Source organism: Phascolarctos cinereus, unplaced genomic scaffold (assembly GCF_003287225.1).
Source record: "Phascolarctos cinereus isolate Bilbo 61053 unplaced genomic scaffold, phaCin_HiC Scaffold_4;HRSCAF=312, whole genome shotgun sequence".
Classification (NCBI taxonomy): domain Eukaryota; kingdom Metazoa; phylum Chordata; class Mammalia; order Diprotodontia; family Phascolarctidae; genus Phascolarctos; species Phascolarctos cinereus.
Window position 1 is genome coordinate 274,716,382 of NW_027555847.1, and position 6,657 is coordinate 274,723,038.

Here is a 6,657-nt window from a genome sequence, read left to right on the forward strand (position 1 = left end):
AAAAAAAGGAAATATAATACTTAAGAAACCCAAGCTTAGAGAAAAAGATACTAAAGAAGCCAGCAACGAATTTCCTTAAAACAAAAATCACCAGGGCCAGTGAACTTGTGTTCACAAGTGAATTCTATCAAACTTTTTCTTTTCTTTTTTCTTTTTTTCTTTTCTTTTCTTTTCTTTTTTTTCTTTTCTTTTCTTTTTTCTTTTCTTTTTTTTTTCTTTTCTTTTCTTTTTTCTTTTCTTTTCTTCTCTTTTCTTTTCTTTTCTTTTCTTTTCTTTTCTTTTCTTTTCTTTTCTTTTCTTTTCGTTAGGCAATGGGGTTAAGTGACCTGCCTAGGGTCACATAGCTAGTAAGTGTTATGTGCTTTATTCACTGTGCCACCTAGCTGCCCCCTCTATCAAACTTTTAATGTAAAGTTATTTCAAATACTATAAAAAACTATATGAAAAAAATAAGTAAAGGAAGATTCCTACCAAATTTCTTTTTTTCTCTTTTTTATAATTAATTTATTTTTAGTTTTCAGCATTCACTTCCATAAGATTTTGATTTGTAAATTTCCTCCCCCTCCCTCTTCTCCTCTGACCCCAAAATGGCATACAATCTGATATAGGCTCTACTTATTCATTCATATTAAGCACATTTTCACACTAATCATGAAGGAAAGAAAAATTAGAAATAATGAGTGGAACCATGAGAAAGAAGAAACAAAACAAAGCAACAAAAGAAAAGGACAACAAAGAGTATGCTTCCATCTGCATTCAGACTCTTAAGTTCTTTGTGTACATAAGGATAGCATTTTCTATCATGAGTCTTTTGGAGGTTTTTTAGATCCTTGAATTGCTGAGAAAAGCTAAGTCTATCTAAGTCAGTCATCACATAATATGGCTGTTACTAAATACAGTGTTCTCCTGGTTTTGATCACATCACTCAACTTCAATTCATATAGATCTTCTCAATTTTTTCTGAAGTCAGCCTGCTCATCATTTCTTATGACACAATAGTATTCCACTATATTCATATATCACAACTCGTTCAGAAATGCCCCAGTTGATGGATATCTTCTTGATTTCCAATTATTTGCCACCAACAAAAAAATAGAGCTGCTATAGATATTTTTGTACATTTAGATGCTTTTTCTCTTTTTTTTTTTGATTTCGTTGGATATAGACCTAGATGTGGTGTTGCTGGGTCAAACGGTATGGGTCAAAAGTATTTTATAGCCCCTTGGGCATAGCTCCAAATTGCTCTCCAGAATGCTAGGATCAGTTCACAACTCCACCAACAATGCAGTAGTGCTCCAATTTTCCCACATCTACAACATTTGAAGTTTTCCTGTTTTGTCATGTTAGCTAATCTGTGATGAGATAATTCAGTTGTTTTTGTTTGCATTTCTCTAATCAATATCAATTTAAAACATTTTTATGTGACTACAAATAGCCTTAATTTCTTCCTCTGAAACCACCTGTTAATATGCTTTGACCATTTACCAGTTGGGGAATGACTTGTATTCTTATAAATTTGACTCAATTCTCTATATATTTTAGAAATGAGGCCTTTATCAGAGACATTGGCTGTAGAAATTGTTTCCAAGCTTTCTGCTTCCCTTCTAATCTTGGTTACATTGGCTTTGTGCAAAAGCTTTTCAATTTAATGTAATCAAAGTCATCCATTTTGCATTTCATAATGTCCTCTATCTCTTATTTGGTCATAAAATCTTCCCTTCTCCTTAGATCTGACAGGTAAACTAATCATTGTTCTCCTATGTTGCTAATTGTATCAGCTTTTATATATAAATCATGTACCCATTTTTACTTTATCTTAGTATGGAGTGTACCACACTTATTTTATGACACGTATTGATACTGATATATAAATAAGGAAAAGCAAAAAGAAAGAAAGAAAGAAAAAGACCAATTTATCTAATGAATACTGAAGAAAAATATTTAAATAAAATACTAGCAAGGAGATTACAGCAATATAGCACAAAAATTGTACACTACAGATAGGGAGGATTTATTACAAGAATGCAGGGATGGTTGAATGTTAGGAAAACTATCAGCATAATTGACCATATTGATAACAAAACCAACAGAAATCATATGTTTATCACAATAAACCCAGAAAAAGTTTTTGTCAAAATACAGCTACTACTACTTTTAAAAAAAAAACAAAAACACTGGAGAGCACAAGACTAAATGAAACTTGCCTTAAAATGATAAGTGGTATTTATGTGAAGCCATCAGCAAATATTATCTGTCAAGGGATAAGCTAGAAGCCTTCCCAGTAAGATCAGGAGTCAAGCAAGGATGTCCATTATCACCACTATTACCCAATATTGTACTAGAAATACTAGATACAGTCATTAAAGAAGAAAAAGCAATTGAAAGAATTAGAATGAAGAAACAAAATTATTGCTCTGCAGATGATATGATGGCATATTTAGATAAACCTAGAGAATCAACTGAAAAAAAAACTAGTTGAAATAATTAAGTTTAACAAAATTGCAGGATACAAAATAAATTCACAAAAATCATCAGAATTTTTTACATATTACAAAAAAGCCCAATAGCAAAGGATAGAAAGAGAAATTCAATTTAAAATAACTGTAGGCAATATGAAATACTTGGGGGTCTACCTGCCAAGACAAAGCTAGGAAGAATATGAACACAACTACAAAACATTTTTCACACAAATAAAATCAGATCTGAACAATTAGAAAAATATCACTTGCTCATGGTTAGGCTGAGCCAGTATAATAAAAAGACAATGCTACCTAAATTAATTTATTTATGCAGTGCCATACCAAACTACCTAAATTATTTTATATAGCTAGAAAAAAAGGTAGCAAAATCTGTGTAGAAGAAAAAAAAATCTAGATTATCAAGGGAATTAATGAAAAAATACAAAATAATGTGGCCTAGTTGTACCATATTTCAAACAATATTATAAAGTAATAATCATCAAAACTATTTAGTATTGGCTAAGAAATACAGTGGTAGATCAGTGAAATAAATTAGGTACACAAAACACAGCGGTAAATGATAATAGTAATTTAGTCTTTGATAAACCCAAAGACCCCATTTTCTGGCATAAGAACTCACTATTTCACAAAAACTAGAAAAAATATTATGGTGAAAACTAGATATAGATCAACATCTTACAATGTAAACCAAGATAAAGTCAAACTAGGGTACATGATATAGACATAAAGGGTGATATCATTTGCAAATTAGGAGAGCAAAATAGTTTACCTGTCAAATCTATGGAGAAGGGAAGAATTTTTACCTAACAAGACACAGAGATCAATGCAAAATGTAAAAAGGGATCATTTTGATCTTAAAAAGTTAAAAAAATTAAATGATGCATGTACATACATACATATATAGAAATATGTACATACGTAGAGAAAAATATGAGGGTACAAATCATTCCTCAATTGATAAATAATAAAAGGATATGACCAGGCAGCTTCAGATAAAAAAGAATCAAAGCTATCTATAGTCATATTAAAAAGAACACTCTAAATCACTACTCATTAAAATAAGGAAAATTAAAATATCTCTAAGGTACCACCTCATACATATCAGATTGTCTAATATGACAGAAAAGAAAAATAATAAATGTTGGAGATGATGTGGGAAAATTGGAACACCAAATTCTATCTTACTACCATCAATCAAAGAGCATTTGGCACCGGCCCAGGCTGTCAGCCTCAAATTTTAAACTCCACAACATGCCACATAATAAAACGAACCCTAAGTTGGAGCCCAACTATGGCTATAAGCACATGTAGACAGGAAGGCTGTAGTGGCTGCAGGATTTGCCTCTCCACTGACTTCCAGCTTCCATGGAAAAACATTCACCTGAGGGCCAAGAGGATGGAATGTCCAAAAGAACTGGGAGCTTCATTCTGGGAACCTGTGTATTTTGTTCCAGGTATACCATGTTATATTAGTAAACTTAAATTATAAGCAATAATAAGACTTTGGACTGAGAAGTGAGGGTTAAAAAAACACATGGGTTTTGTGACAACAGCTATTTTTCTTCTTTTTTAAAAATATATATTTATTTATTTTTAGTGCTCAACATTCATTTCCACAAGTTTCTGAGTTCCAAATTTTCACCCCATCTCCCCCTCCACCCACCCCAAGATGGCATGCATTCTGAATATCCCTTCCCCTACTCTGCCTTCTCTTCTACCTCTCTCCCCTTCTCTTATCCCCTTCCCCTTCTATTTTCATGTAGGGCAGGACAGACTTCTGTACCCCATTTCCTATATTTCTTATTTTCCAATAGCATGTGAAAACATTTTTTTAAAACATGTGTTTTTAAAACTTTGAGTTCCAAATTTTCTCCCTTCCTCCCTCCCCAATCATGCTCATTGAAAAGGCAAGCAACTCAATGTAGGTTGTACATGTGCAGTTATGCAAAACACGTTCATAGTAGACATGTTGCGAATAACTAATTCTATTTCCCTTAATCCTATCCTGCCCTCCTATTTATTCTATTCTTTCTTTCGATGCTGTCCCTCCTCAGAAGTATTTACTACTCATTACCCCCTTTCCCAATCTTCCCTCCTCTCTATCATCCTCCTGCTCTCTTGTCCCCTTCTCCCCCTATTTTCCTGTAGGGTAAGACAGATTTCCATACCCAATTGAATGTGTATGTTATTCCCTCCTTAAGCCAAATCCTATGAGAATAAGATTCACTCATTCCCTCTCACCTTCCCCCATTTCCACTCCACTGTAAGAGACTTTTCTTTCCCATTTTTTTTGTAAGATAATTTACCCCATTTTACCTCTCCCTTTCTTCTCTCTGAGTATAATCCTCTCTCATCCCTTATTCTCCAGATATGACCCCTTAATCTTCAGCTCACCCTGTGCCCTCTTTCTATCTATCTACATATACATATTAATAATTTTTTTCCTCCAACTACCCTAATACTGACAAAGGTCTCATGAGTTATAAATATCATCTTTCCATTCAGGAATGTAAACAGTTCATCTTAAGAAATTTCTTATGATTTCTCTTTCCTGTTTACCTCTTCATGTTCCACTTGAGTCCTGTATTTGAAAGTCAAATTTTCTATTGAGCTCTGGTCTTTTCATCAAGAATGCTTGAAAGTCCTCTATTTCACTGAATGACCATTTTTTCACCTGAAGAATTATACTCAGTTTTGCTGGGTAGGTGATTCTTGGTTGTAATCCTATCTCCTTTGCCCTCTGGAACATTATATTGCATGCCCTGCGGTCCTTTGAGGTAGAAGCCCCTAAATCTTGTGTTATCCTGATTGTGTTTCCACAGTACTTGAATTGTTTCCTTCTGGCAGCTTGTAATATATCCTACTTGACCTGGGAACTCTGGAATTTGGCTGTAATATTCCTAGGAGTTTTCCTTTGGGGATCTCTTTCAGGAGGAGATCTGTGGTGTCTTTCAATTTCTATTTTGCCTTCTGATTCATATCAGGGCAGTTTTTCTTGATAATTACTTGAAAGATGATGTCTAGGCTCTTTTTTTGATCATGGCTTTCAGATAGTCCAATAATTTTTAAATTCTCTCTCCTGGATCTATTTTCCAGGTCAGTTGTTTTTCCAATGAGATATTTCACATTGTTTTCTAATTTTTCATTCTTTTGGATTTGTTCTACTGTGTTGTGATTTCTCATAAAGTCACTGTACTCCAATTGCTCTAGTATAATTTTTAAGAAAGTATATTCTTCAGTAATCTTTTGGACTTCCTTTTCCATTTGGCCAATTTTTCTTTTTAGGGCATTTTTCTCCTCATTGGCTTTTTGGACCTCTTTTGCCATTTGGGTTAGGCTTTTTTTTAAGGTGTTATTTTCTTCAGTATTTTTTGGGGTCTCCTTTAGCAAGCTCTTGACTTGTTTTTCATGATTTTCTTGCATCACTCTCAGTTTTTCCTCTACTTCCCTTACTTGCTTCTCAAGATCCCTTTTGAGCTCTTCCAAGGCCTGAGACTGATTCATAGTTTTCTTGGAGACTGGATGTAGAAGCTTTGACTTTGTCGTCTTCTTCTGATTGTATATTTTGATGTTTGTTTTCACTGAAAATATAGTCAGATAATATAGTCTGACTCTTTTTGTGCTGCTTGTTCATGATCCCGGCCACTTACTTGAGTTTTAAACTCTTTGTTAACGTAAGAGTGTGCTTCCAATGTGGAGAGTGTACTGTCCCAAGCTTTGGGGGGTTTGTACAGCTGTTTTCAGAGATACTTGTAGGGACCTGTAAATTTTCAGTTCTTCTAAGATGGTATGAGAAGGGGCTAGGTGTTTACTCCTTTCCTGGCCTGTGACTACAAGTACTCCTTTCTAACCTGTAACTGTGAGGAGGGGGTTTCTCTCCACAGCCACTACAAGCTCCACCACGCCAGCGCTCCTCCTCAGCCCAGCAATGCGGCCCAGAACTGTGGTCCAGATCCAAACATGGGCAAAGCAGGAGATTCCTGCCTCAGTACTAGTAAAGAAATCCTGCAATCCCTCTCTGATCAGCTACCATATTTCCCCCTCAGTCTGCGGGCCAGAAGCTTGGGAAGCAGCTGCCCCTGACCCCAGGGCCATGCTCCTGGGGAATGGAGCTGAGACCCCACCTTCCTTTCTCAGCACAGACAGAAACAGACTTTTCCCACTGACCTTCTAAGTT